Source organism: Panthera uncia, chromosome X (genome assembly GCF_023721935.1).
Source record: "Panthera uncia isolate 11264 chromosome X, Puncia_PCG_1.0, whole genome shotgun sequence".
Classification (NCBI taxonomy): Eukaryota; Metazoa; Chordata; class Mammalia; order Carnivora; family Felidae; genus Panthera; species Panthera uncia.
Window position 1 is genome coordinate 35,988,422 of NC_064817.1, and position 21,298 is coordinate 36,009,719.

At 41.8% G+C, this 21,298-nt stretch overlaps 1 pseudogene; it reads right to left on the bottom strand.

The window, feature by feature from the left end:
- Nucleotides 1–20,044: 20,044 nt before the first annotated feature.
- Nucleotides 20,045–20,799, bottom strand: LOC125932356 (60S ribosomal protein L27a-like; annotated as a pseudogene).
- Nucleotides 20,800–21,298: the final 499 nt, after the last annotated feature.

A 21,298-nucleotide genomic window follows, 5' to 3' on the forward strand; every position in this document is an offset into this window, starting at 1 on the left:
GGGACCAGTCTCAAGAGACCATGGTTAGGATTTTCTACTCAGAGACAGAAGAAGCCATCAAAGAGTTTGAAACAGAGTGGCATGATCTGACTTTTGTTTTAAAAGGACCTTTCTATTTGCTTTGAGGGGAACAAGCTGGAAATGAACAGGTCAATGAGGAGGCTATTGCAATAATCCAGGAGAAAAGGGTGGTAGTGATAGAAATAAGGAGAAGTGGTTGGATTCTGGGTATATTGTAAAACAGAGATTATAGGGGGAACCTGGGTGGCTCAGTTGCTTAAGGGATCGACTCTTGATTTCGGCGCAGGTCATGATCTCACGGTTCATGAGATTGAGCCCTGCATTGGGGCTCTGCACTGACAGCGTGGAGCCAGCTAGGGATTCTCTCTCTCCCTCTTTCTCTGCCCCTGCCCTGCTCTCTTTTTCTCTCTATCTCTCTCAAAATAAATAAATAAACACACAAAAAAATTTAACGGGTGCCTGGGTGGCTCAGTCAGTTAAGTGTCCAACTCTTGGTTTTGGCTCAGGTCATGATCTCATGGTTCGTAGGTTTGAGCTCTGAGACGGGCTCTACACTGGGATTCTTTCTCTCTCTCTTTCTCTGCCCTCTCCTCTCTCTTCTCTCTCTGTCTCTCAAAAATAAATAAACGTTTAAAAAATTAAAATAGAGATTATGGGATTTGCTGATGGGTAATGTCTGGGGTGAAAAGGAAAAAAGGGGGTCAAGTCAATGGAATTATTAAGAACTCCATGTTTAGCTTGATTCCCTTCCTTTTCTCCAATAGAGTCATCTTTTATCTCCTTCTAAATTTTTTTTATTTAAAAAAAATTTTTTTTACATTTATTTTTGAGAGACAGAGAAACACAGAGCGTGAGCAGGGGAGGGGCAGAGAGAGAGGGAGACACAGAATCTGAAGCAGGCTCCAGGCTCTAAGGGGTCAGCACAGAGCCTGACACAGGGCTCAAACTCACAAACCGTGAGGTCATGACCTAAGCCGAAGTCGGACGCTTAACCAACTGAACCACCCAGGTGCCCCTCTCCTTCTAAATTTTTTTTAATGCTTATTTATTTTTGAGAGAGAGAGAGAGAGACAGAGCATCAGCAGGGGAGGGGCAGAGAGAGAGAGAGAGAGAGAGAGAGAGAGAGATACAGAATTCGAAATAGGCTCCAGGCTCCAAGCTACCAGCACAGATCCCGATGCAGGGCTCGAACCTGAGAACCATGAGATCATGACCTGAGTCGAAGTCAGACCCTTAACTGACTGAGCCACCCAGGTGCCCCGTCTTTTATCTCCTTCTAAACACTCACTTGCTTTTAACTGCCTGGAGTATTTACCATGCCCCCAGCCCTACAAATGTAGACTCCAATCCAACTCTACTCAATTCCTACTTCTTTTTCCTGCAAAAGCCCTCTAAGCCCTCTTCTTGCCTGTTCCTTATTCAATGCTCACCCACCACTGCATTCAAAACCCTGTGTCCTGACACTAACTTTTTCATTTAGGTGTTAAGCAGAAAGTATCTGATGTAATTGATTCATAATCCAGATAGAAATGACTAATAACGTAAATTAGAAAAGTTTTCTTCTCAGGGAGGTTATTTTAAAGAGGCTTTGAAATTACCCAAATGAGCCCTTTTCTTGTGGGTGAATACTCTTACGTGGTAATGGGTTTTATGATCACTGGTGAATTACACTCAGTTGATGACTGCCCTCAACTCACGCAGGTCTCATGATGACTTTGCTCAGAGCTCAGGCTTTATAAAGAAAGATGCTACAGGGAAATGAATCATTATCATTCAAATGCGGCACCACCACAGCCTGCTTATTATTATTAATAAATGAAGGAAAAAGATAGAAAATGTGAACAAAGCTCATAACGAACGCAGATACTTGTCCTTATTTGGAGCTAGCAATTTTGAAAGCTCCTCACAGCAGCCGACTTGGTAAAGATGCCCTGGGAAAGGCTCAGCACTTAACCTGCTATTATCATCACAGTCAGAGTGATATTGGGGTGTCTCTTCATTTCTGTCGTAGGCTCTGGGTCTAGAGTTCTTTCTTGTCTAGGAAGAAAGCGGGATGCAGGATTAAAATGCAAGTAATGGCTAGAGCCCCTATTAAGGGTCCTTTCTCCATTTTTATTAGGATCAGAAGGCTTGCAAACATGGTGATGGATATGCACAAAGGGACAATGAAACTGTGAACATTAACTCATGGATGTGAGGGAAAGCGGGTCTTGAAGATATTCGGGGTTAGGGGTTTGGGTTAATACGAAACAAAATCCTGGCGTCAGGTGGCCTGGTGGATGGTTGTTTACAGCAAACATGAGGCACCACCTCTGTTTACCTAAACTGATCTAAAGGACAAGAAAGACAGAGCAAGTAACCTCAGGGTCAACAAGGCACCTTTCTTTTGCTAATTAGTTCCGCTCTGGGCAACTTCACCCTGCTGGGGTCTATAGCCTTATTTACCTGTTTACCTAATTTGGTCCTTCCTTCCTGTGAAAGCAGCTTTCTGCTATAGTACTAACTTGGGGGGGGGGGGCGTGCTTCCGCCCTGAATACTTCATCTTGTTTATTTCATATACCTTTGTATTGTGGCCTTTGCCTCCCCTATCCTGGGGGTCTTTGCCCCCCTTCTCTATCCTTATTCGCCTAATCTTGTTTACCCAAACTTGGATGTGAGCATCCTATGGCTTTGTAATTCTTTATGCCTTGTTAACCCATCAGTGCAGGCTCTGGGAATTCCTAAGCTCATTCCCCACACATTTTATCGCCTTGTATTATCCATTGACATGGCTGGCATTTAGTTTCTATCAATCTGTTTTTGCATAATAAGTTTCTAGGGGGGAAGGGAAGAATCTGGATAGTTTTGTGTCAAATCTGAATATATATATATATATACACACACACACACACACACACACATATACATATATATATATATCATAATAAAACGAAAGACTCAAAAAAATCTCATTACTTGTTATCACTTTTCCTCTGGGAAAATATGAACAAATAAAATCTACTAGGTTGTGTAACTGGATGCAGGTATCCATTGAGCAACTGGAACAGAGGAGCTAGAGGCAGTTTCATCCACTTCAGTTTTGTCATCGCAATAAAAGCACATATTCTTAGAACTGCACATCATCTCAAACGGAGGGTGGCTCATGGAAAATCAGCTGGCTGTGTTATGTCAGACTGCTGGCTGCTAACATAATATCCAGTCTTTCTCCCTTTGTTAAAAATTGCCAATTTTACTTGGGGAGATAATAGATGAAGAAGAAGAAGAAGAAGAAGAAGAAGAAGAAGAAGAAGAAGGGGGGGAGGAGGAGGAGGAGGGGGAGGGGGAGGAGGGGGAGGGGGAGGGGGAGGAGAAATTTCCCAGCCTATTGTGCTTCTAGTGTGGCCAGGTGACTAAGATCTACCTAATGAGATGGAGGATTTGTTGGGAGAAAATTCTGTAAAAGCTCTTACAAAGAGAAATAGGCAGCTAGTGAATATTCCTTTTGTATTTCCCACTTGCTCTTTAACCTTGAATTTGATGAAATTACTAGAGATCTAGCCACCATCTTTGACCACAAGACAACCTTGAGGATAGAAGCCATTTGGTAAGGATATTGTAGCAAAAGAGGAGATGACACTATATTCCTGTTGCATTGAATATTTTTAGATTTCTTCCATAGAAGGGAAATATAAACTTATAATTCTTTTAAGTCACTATCATTGAAAGTCACTGGTATGAGCAGCCACATGTAATTCCTAAATGATACAATGATTTACAGTATACTGACTTGTTCTTGGAAGTCATTCACGGACTTACAGGATGCCTTATCCACTGTCCTGGTTTTGCACGCAGCCTTGTTTCCAATCAAGGAACTCACTTCATAGCAAATAAAGTGTGACAGTGGGCCCATGCTCATGGAATTCACAGGTCTAACCATGTTCTTTACTATCGTGAAGCAGCTGGTTAGACAGAATAGCAGAATGGCCTTTTGAAGACTCAGTTACAGCACCAGGTAAGTAGCAATACCTTGCAAAGCTGAGCAAAGGTCTCCAGGAGGTTCCATATGTTCTAAATCAGCATCCAATATATGATGCTGTTTCTCCCTTAGCCAGTTGCCATAAACCCAGGGGTCAAGAGGTAGAATTGGGAGTGGTGCCTGTTACTACTACCCCAATTGATACATTAGCAGAATTTTTGCTTTCCACCCCGTGACTTAAGGCTCCGGTGGCCTAGAGGCCTTAGTTCCAAAGAGAGGAACACTTCCACCAAGGGACCCAACAGTGATTTCTCGAAACTGAAAGCTGTCTGGCCAATTTTGGTGCCTTGTGCTACTGAATGAATAGGCAGAGAAGAGGGTTATTCTGGTTAGGGTGATTAATCCTGGTAACCAAGGAGAAATTGGGTCGTTACTGTTGTACAATGGGGACAAGGATGAGAAAGAATTTCTGGTATAGAAAATCCTCTAAAGGGCCTCTTGGTACTCCCACATCCTATGGTTAAAGTTAGTGGAAAACTACAACAACTTAATGCAGGCAGGGGTCCTAAAAGTCCAGACCCTTCAGAAATGAAATTTTTGGTAACTCCACCAGGTAAAGATCCAAAGGGAATGAGGTGCTTGTTAAGGACAAAGGGAATGGTTGTAAATACCCACTACACCCACATGACCACTGCAGAAATGAGGACTGTAATAGTTATCAGTATTTCTTCTTTATCGTAATATTTTTATTTAATAATTTATTCTGTGTACATAATTTACAAATTTAATATTTTAATTGATTTTCCTCTGTCATCTCCTTATCATCTAACATAGGACCTATTAATAATTATTAACTTTATGTCATCTTTAAGTTACACACCATAAAACAGGATGCATGAATCGACAAGGAGAAGAATGAGTATCACGGAAAGACACAAAAGGAACTCTCTATCTCCTTCTGGGGAAAGGAGCACCCTGTTTTCTGTTTTATGTAGGATAATCTTTATTTGGAGATTAAGTACAGTTCAAGGAGAGGTACTTGAGTTCAAAGTCAACAAGAATGGACGGTGGTAGCTTTGCAATGTGTCAGTTAAGCTAGGTTAACTACATTTCCCAGAATTCATTTTCTTGTTTCTGGTCAGGTTAGGCCACAAGTATATTCCAAATTAATTACATCAGTTCCCCACTGTTATAACTCAACAATTAATGTACCCGTGGTTGGTAGAAAAGATGGATCTCCAAAGATGCCCACATTCTAATCTCTAAAATATGTAATATAGGGGTGCCTGGGGGGCTCAGTTGGTCATGTGTCCAACTTTGGCACAGGTCATGATCTCACAGTTTGTGAGTTCAAGCCCCATGTCAGGCTCTGTGCTGACAGCTCAGAGCCTGGAGCCTGATTCCGATTCTGTGACAGATGCTCTGTCTCTCTCCCTCTCTCCCTCAAAAATAAATAAACATTAAAAAATAAATAAATAAAATATGCAATAAATTACATGGCAAAGGGGAACTAAGGTTACAGATGGGGTTTAAGTTACTAATCTGCTGGCCTGAAAATAGGGATATTCTTTTACTTTACTTTTTATCTTATTTTATTTTTTATTATTTAAATTCAAGTGAGTCAACCTACAGTGTAGTCCTGGCTCCAGGAGTAGGACCCAGTGATTCATCTTTTACATATGACACCCAGTATTCATCCCAACAAGTGCCCTCCTAAATGGCCATCACCCACCAAACCCATCTCCCCACCCACCTTCCCTACAGCAAACCCAAGTTTGTTCTCTGTATTTAAGAGTCTCTAATGGTTTGCCTCCCTCTCTGTTTTTATTTTATCTTTTCTTCCCTTCCCCTATGTTCACCTGTTGTGTTTCTCAAATTCCACGTATGAATGAAATCATATGATATCTGTCTTTCTCTGACTGACTTATTTTGCTTAGCATAATACATTCTTATCCAGGTGGGCCTAGTGTTGTCACAAGAGTCCTCAAAAGTGAAAGTGAGGGGCAGAAGAAGAGTCGGTGTCAAAGTAACACATTTCTCTGAAATTACAAGAAACCCTTGACCAGCCATTGCTGGCTTTGAAGATGGAAGGGGGCCATGAATCAACAAATGTGGGTGGCCTCAGAAACTGGAAAAGGCCAGAAAATAGATCCGCCCCAGAGCCTCCAGGAGAGAACCCAGCCCTGCCAACAGCTTGATTTTATCCCAGCCTGGCCATGTTGGGCTTCTGACATCCAGACCCATGAGAAAATAAATTTTGTTATTTTAAGCCACTGAATTTGTGGAACTTTGTTACAGTAGCTGATACAGTACCTGTGTGCAACCTGACACAGTACACTTTATTGACCTTCCTCTGTCGTGTGCCCCAATTACTCACTTCTTCGTCATCCTTTGTGAGGCACTTCCCAAATAAATCCATTGTACCTGAATCCTTGTCTCAGGTCTGCGCTTTGGAAATTTAATCCAAGACACTCCACCTCCTCAACAAACTCTACTAGAATGACCAAAAATATGTAAAAATAGGGCATAATCTGTATAATGATGAGGAGATAGGGATAGATATTAGTAATAGGTCAAAAATGCATTGTACAAATTGGCTTACTTTGAGGAAACCAATAAATATGGCATATTTCAACAAGACTGGCTGGCAAGTAGAGGAAATAAATGATTGCTATTACTCCACAGAACCAGGAAAATCCCCACCTCTGAGAAGGAGAGGCTATAAAAAAGGGTTTCCAAGACAAAGTAGATGTGATGAAGGACAGAGTACCCAAGGAATCATACCAAAATTTCTCAGAAAGATTAGCTAAATAGAGCATTTACTCTTAGCTTCCTCTTTGTGCAAACAAAAGAAAGTAAAAATGTTAGTATATTGATTCTTACGTGGGTGAATCTCTCAGAAGGAGAAGGTTGAGGTCCCACAACCTACCCACAAAAACTAAAACAAAATAATGCAAAGAAGAAACGGCTCCTTTTCCATTAAGGTGACTTCTTACTAATTGTATTATTCAGGGCTCTCCAGAGAAACAGAAGCAACAGGACGTGTGTGTGTGTGTGTGTGTGTGTGTGTGTGTATGTGTGTGGTTGTATCCTTGTTCAGAAGAGGTCAGTCTCTGTTCTATTAAAGCCTTTAACTGATTGGATGAGGCTCACCCACATTGTGGAAGTCAATCTGCTTTACTCAAAGTCCACCAATTCAAATGTTAATTTCATCCCCAAACATCTCCAAAGCAACAGAACAATGTTTGACCAAATATCTGGACACCATGGTCCAGACAAGTTGACCTGTAAAATCAATCGTCATGCTAGCTCCCAGGCTCCCTTCTGGGAAGGAAGTTCTTCCTGGGCAAATGGAGTTCTGTCCTAACACAGGAGCACCATGTTCCCAGTGTGAATGAGCTAAGCTGTGGAGGAGGTCATTTGAAACCAATCTAAATCCTACAAAGGCGGTCTGAGCTGCACCCATCAGGACTCACACATGCAGTCACTGAAAAGAAACCATTTGGAAAATCAATTAACTTTCCTGTCATGAGGTTTTCTCTCCAAAGCTCACTCCCCACTGCATGTAGACAATTTAATTCAACCTCTAACAAAATATAGCTACAGGAAACAGAAATACTTTCACGTTCCCATTTTCTGGGACTAGAAGATTTGGATTCTGACACGGAATCCATCTCAAATCTCAGTACTCAAAGAACGTGGAGTTCCCCTGGTAAAGCTGAGGGTATAAAGAAAAACCACTAGACTTTTGAAAAGTACTTAGAGCAAAATAAAAAGGCCACTTGGGGATTTAGAATAAGTGTATCCATGTGAAACTTTTATACCAAGAAAAGTTAAGTTAAAAAAAGCTTAATTTGCATCTTCAATAAGATGTGTGGGACATTTGTACTCATTGTGTCAGAGTAGACAGTTAGTTAGGCTCTAACTGGATACCTGGAGGTCAGCAACAAGGAGTCACGGTCAGCTATTGGGACGGTCAGAGGCCTGTCCTGGCAGCACTCCACAAGAACCTAGAACAAACCAGACAGGCCCAAGATGGCGGGTACCATGGCAGGAAACCCCTGACCAAATAAGGAAGAAAAAGCGCAAAACCTGAAACCCTGCTTCCTCCCCCAAGTAATAAATATTCTGCCCCCTAGTTAACAACTGTTAATAAAAGATAGAATCCCAAACCCTAGGGTGCACAGCTCTCTCCCGCCCTCCCTCTCGCTCTCTCGCTCTCTTGAGCTCACCGGCTCTCATATCTCAAAAGTGCACTTTTTGCTTTAATAAACATTCCTGCTTGTGTTACTCATCTGAATTCATTCACGTGACAAGACCAAGAACCTTTGGTGACTCCCTCCGGTCTGGCTTGGGTGAGACCTGAAGGTTGGGGTCTCCCCAATTCACCAAGCAATGTTTTTTGGCGACCATGAAGGGACAAGGTGACACTGGGTTGGGCAACCCTCTTATCGGTGAGTCTCCAACTCTCACCTCCTTGTGCTAGAGAGTTCCTTGGACACCCTCCTCCAATGTGTCCGGTTTGCTTTCTTTTCTTTTTTCCCCTAATTCATTTGTATTTGTTACAACCTTTTAAAGCAGAATGTGACTTGAACACTACATTTCTACTCACAAAACCTGGTGAGTTACTTTTTTTTGAGTTTTTTTTTTTTAAGTTTATTTTGAGAGAGAGAGAGATGAGTTGAGGAGGGGCAGAGAGAGAGGGAGAGAGAGAGAATCCTAAGCAGGCTCTGCACTATCAGTGCAGAGCCCGACTCGGGGCTCAAACTCACTAACTAGGAGATCATGACCTGAGCTGAAACCAGGTCATGGTTTCAGTTGCTCAACTGACTGAGCCACCCAGGTACCCCAGTGAGATGCTTTTTGAACAGCTTTGCAACACGCATAGGAAGGCTTATAGTTTTGCTACTCTAAACAACGCTCTTGGGGCGCTTGGCTGGCTCAATCAGAAGGGCATGTGACCCTTGATCCCAGGGTCATGAGTTTGAGCCCCATGTTGGGTGTAGAAATTACTTAAATAAATAAAGCTTAAAAAAAAACAACAGCAATATTCTCCTTCGGAAAACAAGCCCTATAGATAGGTACTCCTATCAAATTGGTTCAGTTTAACATACTAGTTTCTAGAGGCCTGGTACATGCAGTTGGTGACTGCAGGTGACAGAAAATTTAAAAAGCAGATCCTAGAAGGTGAAAGCTGTTTTAACCAATATTTTTCTTTTAAACATCAAAGTGTAGCTCTGAACACTTCAGTGACAAAGATTTGGTCTCGCTAAGGAACCTGCTTGAGAGCTGAACACTCTAGACCAGACAGTTAGCATGAGGCTACGTACATCTTACAACACACGTTTCCTTGTCCTATTAAAATAAGCCAATGTGGAACTCGGAAACAAAACTATCTGGGCTGCTGTTCCTAAGTATCACAGCATCACATTCAGAAGTAGAAAGAAATCTTATTTTCAAGGATGTTTTTATTTTTGCTAACATTTAAAAAAATCTGTGAGGCATGACAATAACGACTTAAGGGGAAGATAAGATTTCTTTCTATTTCTGACAGGGTTGGCTTTAAAAGGCTATCCTGAGCAGAGGCTTGCCCTTATGCCATGCAGCATCCAGAGCTCTGTTGCATGTCTCCTGGGTCATGGGATGCTCTGATCCCTCCCCATACTTCCTCTCATACCTACTTCCACATTCTCCTTCACCAGTGGTGGGGCAAAGAGACCTGCAGAATGTTCCGCCACCCATTACAGAGATCCTATAACTCACTCTGCATTTGTGCGGGTCACCATAAAATTGGCTATAAGCCACTTTACTTCCTAGCAAGGGACCCTGCCCCATGAGATTTTCCCCTGTGTGTCTGCCTGACTTACCACTTATATGGATGCCATTCAACCCAAGCAATTCAGGGATTCAGAGAATTGGAAAATAGAAGTTAATTCCACCTACACTGGCTGCAAAGTAGAAAGTATCAAAAGATTTCTGCTGGTCAGACCAGAAATATGTAGACCATCAAAGGGACCCCCATCCCTGGTGGCCATTGTTTGCCACCAACTGTTGAGAGGCCTATCAGAATGAGGGGAATGAAATATTCAGAGATCTTGGAGTCATGACAATGCCCACTCCTGAGGAATCCACCCCAGGACTTCAGGGTTACTTATTGGACATTGTTCTCCCATCATTCCTATCGGGGTCTTCAGGAAGGCCGACATTCCTGGGACTGCAGGCACCTGGATGAGGTGCAAGCCTTGGGACACCAGGGCCAGCCAAATCATGACACGGCCTGCTGGCCATTGCTATGCTGATGGGGTGAATGGACAGCAGGCTGGGGATGCCCATGGTCCACCCGCCATCGGAACTCTACAAGAGAGAGTTCCTAATTAAGGTCCTAAGAAGATCCTGGGAGAGAATCTGCTCTCCTTGGGATAACAGGATTCTGGGCTTCTATCGAAGTTCTCCAGGAGAGGGTTGGAGCCCCCTCTTGGAAACAATGTGAGCCCAGGTTGAGTTGCTCCTTTTTCCAGGAGTCAACTCTTCTTGAAGACCGTGGAAAATTCCACTTGTCTCCAAAGATTCTCCTCTAAGGGGTATCTTGGGACACTAGGATTAGCTCTCATTAAAATGCCTAAAAAAGGAAATAAAAAATGCTGATTCACCAGATTAAATGCAATCTTAGTGCAGGGGAGACTCTTCCTGTTTTCCGAGGAAACTCATGTTGATTGAAAGGAAGGATGGGCAGGGGTTCCCCCTTCTGGAGACACGATAGGCTGAAGAGGTCTGCAGGTCGAGGGCACCCACCTGAACCAGGGATGACAGTTTGATGGTTCCAAGGAGATGTCCCTAGAGCCCAGACCATTCACAGCAACACTCTTCCAGTTCAGCAGGGACACCTCTAGCCCAGGAGACTGTCACTATCTTTCCTCGATCTCATCTGACACTTCCTTAGGATGCATCCTGAGAAACTGGAACTAGTTGGACCCTGAGACCTTGTATATTTCCTTCCCAAGTCCACTTCTCTTGTAACTCTATTGGCCTCAATATAAACTAGAGGATAGGGAAGTCTGACAGGGAAAAAAAAAATGGTAGCCTTAACTGTAATGCCGTATTACAACTTGATCCCTTTTGTAAAATGGACCCAAATCCCATATGGTCAGACCGTTACGGCCCTATACCAATAAAACACTGATTTGTCCATACTCTTTTAGAGGGCCTGAAAACACCCCTCTCCTCCCCCTCTAGTTTTCAATCCACCATCAGTTCAGCTGCTCCAGGCCCTTCTACTTCTGTTAATCTGCCACCTGGCCTATGTTCTGTCCTGTTCTGTGTGTGCCACGCCCTTTGTCTCTCTTGGAAACAGTTTCTGCCTAGATCACGTACATGCCTGCCTGTGTTTTTCCTGAGTCACTTGTCTCCTCTTTGTTTGCTTCTTCTTTTGTGTGTCAGATCTAGAGTAGATTTGGAGAGGACTGTATGCATGTTGCCTGACTCCTGTTGTATGGGGGGTTTTCTCCCTCATTCCTTTCCCCAGGTTAATGGCTATGATAATTAGAGCGAATTGTCTGGTTAGTCTACCTCTGGATGGGGACTTTAAGGAATACAGTAAAACCTTGGATTGAGAGTAACTTGTTCTGCGAGTGTTCTGCAAGACGAGCAAATATTTCTAATAAATTTTAACTTGATAAACGAGCGATATCTTGCAATACAAGTAGTACATGGTGCCAAACATCACATGATCACAACAGAGCCAATGGCTCTTCTCTCTCTCTCTCTTTCTCTCTCGCTATGGGACTGTGGGTGACCATCTCCCATGCTTGGATACTCCGTCTCAGGCCGTGGTGTTTGGCAGAAATCAGTGATTTTTCAGAATGTTGGAAGGGGCCCACAACGGGCACTAGTGTAGTTTTTGTCACTTCAAAGCACCTATGGCCAGTCCTTTGCTTTGCCATATGAGAGTAAGCTTAGGGATGCTTTGTTTCATTCTAGGTTAGGCGGCCTGCAGATATAGATCCTTTCCTCTGCTGCCTTACTGCCAGTTCCACTAAATGCAATCTATGACAAGAGTTTATTAATACTGTACTGTAGTCAACATCCGTGCGATTATATACAATGGCGCCCAGGCAGAAAAAGATTCTGTTGAGCCAATAGATAGCTGTGATTCTGTTAGTGATAGTGAAAGTCGTCCTACACAATAACCCTCCTCTCTCTTGCCACGAAAGGTTTTCACACCAGCCACGAAGGCTTTCAAAGTTTAGTGCAGGGTAATTTGTTTATTTTTCTTTATATTTTGTATGAAATTACAGTATTGTAATCATTTTTATATGAATATTAGAAAGAATCATCTAAATGTCCATGATTTTTTTATGGGGAAATTCGCTTTGATATACAAGTGCTTTGGATTACAAGCATGTTTCCCGAAGGAATTATGCTCACAAACCAAGGTCTTACTGTATTCTCAAGCAGCTGCTGAAATTCCTTTTGTTTCGGGGATGTTCGCAGTCTTCTCTGGTTCAACAAGGACTGCCTATTTTCACCTTTTGTTTTTGGAAAGAAAACATGGGTCTGTTCATCTGTCCGAGCTGCCGAGCTTTGGGACTGGGACTCTTCTTTGCCGTCTAGGCTTTTATCTGCCTCCAGCCTTGCAGGGACACCTCGCCTATTCTGGATCCACCTCCCCATCCTGTTCCTGCACCACCATGGGCGGGGCTTGCATAACTGGCTCCTATACCACCCTCCGTGCCTCTAATGTCATTGCCTCCTGCTCCTCCTACCCTCACTACCAAGGGGGAAAACAAAGCACCCCAAGCGGCTGCGCTACCTCCTTACGAGGTTCAAACTAAAGCATCTCCCAAATCAGCATGAAGGGGCCTCCGGGTTCCCCTGGACTCAAAACCATCCACTTCAGATTTCCCTGCGGGAGCCCCAAGAAAAAATTGACACTGGGAGCAAATTGACTTCTGGTAGACACAGGTGCAACATATTCTGCATGAAAGCTAATTTAAGTTTGTTGGCTTAATTAAGATAAACGGGTCTTCAGAGTTATTAGCATTAAATATAAAACTTTTATTCTACCAAGGTTTACTAAATGTCAAATAAACTTGTATTATCTCTGCTATAACTTGTCAGCAAAAAGATGACTTAATGTGATGGTTAATTTTGTCTGTCTCATAAAGTTTTCACGGGTAATTGTTAAGAACAAGTAGGCTGAATAAATAAAAAGGTTTATAGGTAAAACTTTTAAATAGCTTTCAAAATCTTCAGTAACCTGAAGCTTTGAAGTTGTGCTAAGATAAATGATAAACTGGATTGAATTCACTGGATACCTAAGTCTTTTCCAAATAAGATAAAATACGAAAGCATTGATTGCTGAATGCAGGTTGTCTGCTTTTGGCCTGTTATAGCAGGGCAACAGCATACTTGGGTCTGTCAGTAAAATGCTTTATGCTTGATTGAAAGATTGTACTATGGAAAAACATAGGTTTTTAGAAATTATGAAATGTGTTCATAGATTTCAGATAGAAAGAATTCTGGTATACCAGACAGTTCACAATTGGTTACTAATTAATTTTTATTGGAGATTAACATTTCTAAGAGTTAAAATCCCACTAAATGTAGTTAAGACTGATAAAGGGGCACCTGGGTGGCTCAGTTGGTAAAGCATCCAACTTCGGCTCAGGTCGTGATCTCGTGCTTCATGAATTCGAGCCCCACATCAGGCTCCACACTGACAGCTCAGAACCTGCTTGGAATTCTCTCTCTCTCTCCCTCTCTTTGCCCATCCCTGTTTGTGCTCTCTCTCTCAAGATAAATAAACTAAATAAAAAAAAAAGACTGATAGAAATAAGGGATGCATTCTGTATGGAAGGAAATTTAGATGTATTAAAAAAAAAGTTATGAGGAATGGGAACACACTCAGGGAAAAAAAGTGTGTGTAGTCAGGGCTAAGATTGAAATGAATGGATTTTAAAAGTACACTGGTATATGACTGAAATTCTGCTTTTCTCTCTGTTAAAGAGACAAAGTTTTCTTAGATTGTTCATCTGCTCTTGGTAAGAAATTATAAACAAAGTTGTTGTTTTTTTCTCATTCTTTATCTGCCCAGAAAACTAAAGCTTCTATGTTTTGTCTTTATCAGGTCTTTGATTTCCTAAGAAAGTTAAAACTTTTCAGTATTATAGAAGTTAAGTTTTGCAAACTACTATATAACTTCCTGTAGACTCACTTATTGTCACTTTGGTTAAATATAAATATTAAGGTTATAATGATCTTTAATCCTATTTAGTCAGTGCTTTAAAACTTCCTGAGGTTTTTTTAACAAACTTCCTGCAGTTTGAATTATAAATGAAGTCTTTTTGACTAATTAATGCTTGTCTGTTTGGGACTTAAGTTACATGAGAAGCATTGTCAAGCAAATAATGATAAGCCTTCGGTTGTATTGTATGGGTAAATGCTATAACTGTTCCAGAAAATGTATGAAATTCCTAAAGTTTTAATAGGTTCTGGTGTAAGGTTATCACTTGACATTCTAATTATTAAAATGTTACATGTCACAGAAATAACTAGATTTCTTTGTCAACTGCATTATAATGAGTTCTCATCAGATCTTTAACCATGTCTATTTCTGAGTTTTTTTTCTCATTTATAGTTATTGTTCTGATGCTCTTGCAAAAAAAATGTGTTTCATCTTCAAGGAGATTCACAGAAAGGCCTTTTGACAAATACAGGTTTTTAATGTCTTTAAGATCATAAAACAAAGCTGAGTAAGAATTTCCAGAACTAATGGGAAAGTTGCATTCAAATAGAACAAGAATTAATAACACAGGACTAAATGAATTGAGGAAGATGATTATACTTTTTTGACTCTTGTTTGAAATACTGCTGGTTCTCTGATGTTTGCTCTTCTAGATTTAAAGAAGTCTTCTCTTAAGATATCTATGACTCACAGAAATATGATAAAATATTCCTTTGTGAACCAACTAAAACACTTATCTTTTCTGCCTACCCGAACCCTCTGAAATTTAGAAATTCTCAGTGAGTGTTTTTTCTTTCATGGCAATATGATTATTTGCATAAGTTCAGTGAGAATCTGTTCTCCTTGTAATAGGACACCACTGGAAACATTGGTTATTTTACCGAGGCTTTGTCTGGAATGTCACATTTGAGCGAAATGCATAGACTTAGATACGACAAGACAGCTTTAGGGAATTAAGGTTGACATTATGGAGCCAATGGAACCTCCTGGAAATGTTGGCTTGGTACCTTTCTTGCAGAGCTCCCAGCTGCCTTACCAGGTGAGTAAAGAATGTCACTTCATGGAGGGTGCAGGAACCTCAATATATTTTGGGGACCTCAAGAAGGGGAATTCACCCAAATCTATAGGTATTGCAAGCAAGTCTGATGAAAATTATTTAGCTTGGCTCTGGCCTTGAAAGGCTATTAAAAGTTCAATCTAGAGATCTCTTATGAAAAGTTCCAGTAAAGCAAATTTTAAAAAACTTATATGGCCAATCACTATTCTTGCTGAGCTTATGTAAATAATTCAGCCAAATTTGTTTAAACTGGACTTGTTTTACAAATTCGTCTTGATTTGGCTATCTTCAATAAAAATGAGGGTAATTATAGAGAGAAAATGTTTCAATAACACATCTTCGTAGATATTAGATTTTAATACTGCTTTTTATAAACTGAACTAGATGTTAAACTCTTCTTGTTTCCTCAAATATCTGGCTATGGCCCTCCAAATTATGGTTTCTGGTCGTCTTCCACTGTCTTGAATTAAAGTCATTAAAAACTAAAACTTTTTTTGGGTGCCTGGATGGCTCAGTCGGTTAAGCGGCCGACTTCAGCTCAGGTCATGATCTCACAGCTCGTGAGTTTGAGCCTGGCGTCGGGCTGTGTGCTGACAGCTCGGAGACTAGAGCCTGCTTCGGATTCTGTGTCTCCCTCTCTCTCTGCCCCTCCCCCGCTCATGCTCTGTCTTTCTCTCTCTCTCAAAAATAAATAAACATTAAAAAAAAAACTAAAACTTTTTCTTGATGCCCTGCGAACTGAAGCTGGACAAATTTAAGGTCAACTTCAGAAAAATTGCCACAAAGCCCATGTATAGACAATCTTTGTGCCTGTGTTTCTATGGGCCATTCAAAAGGATCACCAGAGATGCTGGATTTACAAACCAGAAAAACCCATCTGATTGCCACTGCCTGCTCCCACTCCATCTGAGGATGCTGTGACTCTGACATTTAGAAATCTCAGTGACAGCATTGTGGAATCAGGTATTGGGTTTATAATTTGCTCTGACCATTAGCTTATGTTTTTCTTTTGTTTCCATAGAAGTGCCTCTTATTAATTACCTGATTGCTTACTAAAAAAACAGAGTCCATATGATGGCTAGCTAACACCACCTGCTACCTATATTAACTCCTCATGGGAAATAAGAATTCATATAGATGAAATCGGGTGTCAAGTCACTTGGCTACAAGAGGCCCTTGACTATATTCTTACAAAAATCAGGGGAGTCTATACGGTGATTAACACATTGTGCTGTGTATGGATCAATTTATCTGGAGAGGTTAAAGAAAGCTTCTAGATCATTGGGCCAGTAACTAAATGCACAGTTCCCCATGAAGCCACCCCTACCTCCTCCTCCCCCAGTGGGACTCTTTGTTTTCCTGGTTTCCAGGCCTTTCATCGTTATACCTTCTTGTTGGACCCTTAATAACCCTACTCCTTATTCTAATGTTTGGACCTTGTATCCTAAAGTTACTAACAAAATGTATTTTCTCTCACCTCAACCAGTTAAATCTTCAGATGGTGGTTCACAAACAGCGCTGAAACAAATGAGTATAAAGACCCGCTAGGCCGAGTCACAACTTCCTTCTACTCCCCACTGTCCATCCAGGTTTCCTAAAATTTAGGTAACGAGGACTTCTGGAGCCTTCTGGCAGGGTGAACGTCCCACACCAGCATGAAGTAGTTACAGAAGATGGACCATCACCCATTTTCCCTTAAAAGATTTTAAGGGCCCAGAGTCCTTGAAGAAGAAATGTAGGTAGTTAGGCTCTAACAGGATACCTGGAGCTCAACACCAAGGAGTCATGGTCAACTATGGAGAAGGTCAGAGGCCTGTCCTGGTAGCACTCCACAGGAGCTGGATCAAACCAGACAGGCCCAAGATGGTGGATGCCATGACAGAAAACCTCTGACCAAATAAGGAAGAAAAAGTAATAAATATTCTGCGCCCTGGTTAACCACTGTCAATAAAAGATAGAAACCCAATCCCCAGGCTACACAGATGTCTTCCAAGCATGCTAGTGCTCACTTGCTCTCTCCCCTTTCCTCTCTCTTTCTCTCTGTCCCTCCCCAGCATTTGTATCTCAAGAGTGTACATTTTGCTTTAATAAACTTTCCTATTTGTGTTTCTCATCCACTGTGCTCTGTGTCCATCCTTGAATACGTGCTGTGACAAGACCAAGAACCTTCAAGGACTCCCCAGTTCACCTGGCAACAATTGAAAGAATGTAACATTAGGAAAGATTGCATTCTGATAAAAACTAGGATTACTAAATTTAAACACACAATAGAGACAGTGAAGAACAGATTGAAAAATGCGAAAGAAAAAAAAAGAATAAACGGTTCTTTTAACAGATGAACGGGTGAGGAAATAAAGCTTATAAGTAAAATGAATAAAAATATGAGTATGTTTCTCTCTTATATTTTCCACAAAACTGCATGATGCAAATTAACTGTAATAGGAACTTCAGGCAAATACCCTGTTTGTCCCTCCAGATCCACTTGCTATCTTTTTGCCCAGCTCTTTCTCCTAGGAGGGGACCTGCAGAGATGGCTTCAAGGGTTCAGGCTATGAGAGGCACTGGCAGGAGATGGGAATGTGGGAGGAGAACAAGGCCCAGGTATCTCTTCTTCCAGCTGGCCACTGCTCAACAGTGGCTACGTTCCTCTAGTGAAGGGCACGACCCCTGCATCTAGCCCTCTCCTAGAGATACTGACCCAGGTGCGGTCCACAGTTCTTTCTACATCTTGGAAACCACTCCTTCCCTCTACCTTTTCAGACTCAGGGGTGGTCACTGAACCTCAGCTCTTTTATCCCTCCTGCTTTGCCTTTTGCTTTCCTTTAACCCTTTCTATGCCTTTGTAACTCATTAAACTCTACCCAATTACCTTATTTGAGAATTACATCAATATTATGCTAAGATCGTCCCTGATGTTCCAAAAAGCCCTCTTGCTCAACTTTAGACACCAACAGTTAAAGTCAGAAATCGACAAGACTGTCATAGACTCTAAGTCTAAAGTTCTCTCTTGGCCAGCAAGAGAGTGGGACACAGGATTAAAAGTGAGAGATGGCTAATGTCCAGGAAAAGACAAGAGCCCCGAATAAGGGTCCTTGCCCCATATTTATTAAGATCAGAAGGCTTACAAATGTGATGGGCATGCACAAGGAGACAATGAATCTGCGAACATTAACTCATGGGCATGAGGGAAAGGGGGTTTTGAAGATATACGGTGTTTGGGCTTTGGGTCAATATAAAAAAATCCTGGCACTGGGCAGATGGGCAGATGGTTGTTAACGGCAGACAGGAGGTGCTGTGTCTGTTTATCTTAGCCAGACTAGGGGATGAGACAGGGGGAATAACCTCAGGGTTAACAAGGCACCTTTTCTTTTGTTAACCATCTCTGCTCTGGGCTGCTTCACCTGCAGCGCAGTGGTCTATAACCCTATTTACCTCTTTACCTAACTTGGTCCTTCCCTCCTGTGAAGGCAGCTTTCTGCTATAGTACTAAATTGGGGGGCAATTTTGCCCTGAATACCTAATCTTGCTTACCTCATTTACCTTTGCATTGGGGGCATTTGCCCCCCACTCTATTCTGGGGCCTTTGCCCAGAATTCTGGGGGTCTTATCTTGTTTACCCAAGCTTGGATAAGAGCACCCTATGGCTTTGTAATTCTTTATGCCTTGTTAACCCATTGGTGTAAGCCCAGGGAATTTCTAAGCTTATTCCCCACACAAGCCTGCTTAACTCATGCTCTAACTAAAACCAATTATGCTTATTTCTGATCCCACTTTCTTGAGGCATTAATGAAAATGTTTTGCAATGATCAGAACTTCCTAACTGCCAGACCGGAAAAGTCCTGATAACAACGGAATGCCTAGAAGGCCACACCCGACATGTCCCCTTCCCTGCCCATGATCCTGTGCTGAACAGACACCGACCCCCCACGCATGACCACATGCTCTCTGTCTCTTGCGCGTTCCCCCTCATAGAACTCTAGGTGTCCATCTTGTGGGTGGAGAGGTCGCTTGTTAAGACTTTAGGCTGCCACCTCCCCAGCTCACTAAACCCAAAATAAATGTCTCCCTTTCTCTTTTCCAAACCCCTTTCTCTTGCGTTATTGGCTTTTCTTGCAATGAGTTTATCTGAGGTGGTTTTTTGTTTTTTGTTTTTTTTTGCAACAGTGTTGGCAACCCCAGCCAGGAACTGTGTTTTCAATTTCTATAGCTCCCTCCTGCATCAGAATCCCCTGGGACAGAGCAGTTGTCCAGGAAAGCACCAGAGCTCACTGGTTCATTTCCTGAGTTAGCAGCTGTGATAGATCCATCAGTAACATAAGCACTAATCTAAAAAACATAATAATAGCAAGAATAGAGGAAAAACTTTAGGCTTTAGGTCAGAGTGGCCCTCTAGTCAGAGGACATAATGAAAGAGGTTCTTACTTTGAAAGGAAAAAGAAAAAAATCTCTAGGATAGTGCAAAGATTAGAAAGAAAATCATAAAATCATCCAGGCAGAGGGAATAACAAGTTACCTATGATAAAATAATTTTAAAAGATCAGGTTGGAATCAGATCTTTTTTTTTGTAATGCTAATTGTTAGAAGACACTGAAACATCATCAACAAAATTTTGAGAGCCTACTTGAGCTGGAACAGAAAGTCACTTGTAGCCATTCAAGAACTTAGAGAGTGTACCATCCACAAATAGCTGTGAGTAATATTTTCTTTTTTTTCCTTTCTTTTCTTTCTTTCTTTCTTTCTTTCTTTCTTTCAGCACTTGTTAGCATTTAATGAACCTCCTTCCACATGGCTTCAGGCTACCAGGACACAGGACTCCCCCCCCTCCCCCCGCAAATACATCTGTAATATTTCCTCAGCTCTTCTACTGAAGAATTTCACCTTCACGATGCCAGGCTGTTTGGGGGAGCTTTTCCTTTCCCAAAACGTAAAAGAAATTTTTTTTAATGTTTATTTACTTTTGAGAGAGAGAGAGACCATGAGCAGGGCAGGGGCAGGGAAGGGGACACAGAATCCGAAGCAAGCTGCAGGCTCTGAGCTGTCAGCACAGAGCCCAACATGGGGCTCAAACTCACGAACCTCAAGATCATGACCTGAGCTCAAGTGGGACGCTTAACAGACTGAGCCACCCAGGTGCCCCTCTCAAAACTTTGTAGTAGCCCAATCATGCCACATCAATGATAGGTGCAGCTCCAGTTGTGTTTCTGGCAGCCATCCCCCATGTCAGCTCACTGACCATGGTCGACAGTTTATCAAGGCTGACAGTTGGACAGAAGCTCTGGTTCCTCTTTAAGTGGTAATGCATCACACCAACTTTTCCAAAGTAGCCTGGGTGACACTTGTCGAAGTTCATCCTGTGGTGATGCTGCCAGCATTTCCTTCACCTCCCCAGTTCTTCTGGTGTTTGCCAATGCGGCCATGGCCATGGCTCAAGTGAAGTTTCCGGGTCTTCCTCAGTCTGGATTGCATGTTGGCTGTCCAGACAAAAGAGAGTCTGAATTGTATTTTCAAGGAAAGGATAAGTTCCAACAAACCAAAACGTGTCATTGCAATAAATAATTTCAATAGAGAGAAAATAAGATTTAAAAACAATTGTACTGACTGCTTGAGATCACTAATATTTATGTTCAGTGTTGAAATAATTGTTAACATGGTTATAAAATGTGATAAACAACTTTTGAAAGAATAGACATACAATTATAAAATACACTAATCTAGGGGTGCCTCAGTCGGTTAAGTATCCGACTCTTGATTTTGGCTCAGGGCATGATCTCATGGTTCCTGGATTCAAGCCCCACACTGGGCTCCGTGCTGACGGTGTGGAGCCTGCTTGGGATTCTGTTTCCCTCTCTCTCTCCCCTCCCCTGCTTTCTCTCTCTCTCTCTCTCTCTCTCTCTCTCTCTCTCTCTCAAAATAAATAAATAAACATTTAAAAAAATTTAAAAATTAACTAATCTAGCTTTAACATCCCAGGTTATTCTAACAAAAACTGCAAAGGAAGGGGGAAAGGATAAAAATAAAATA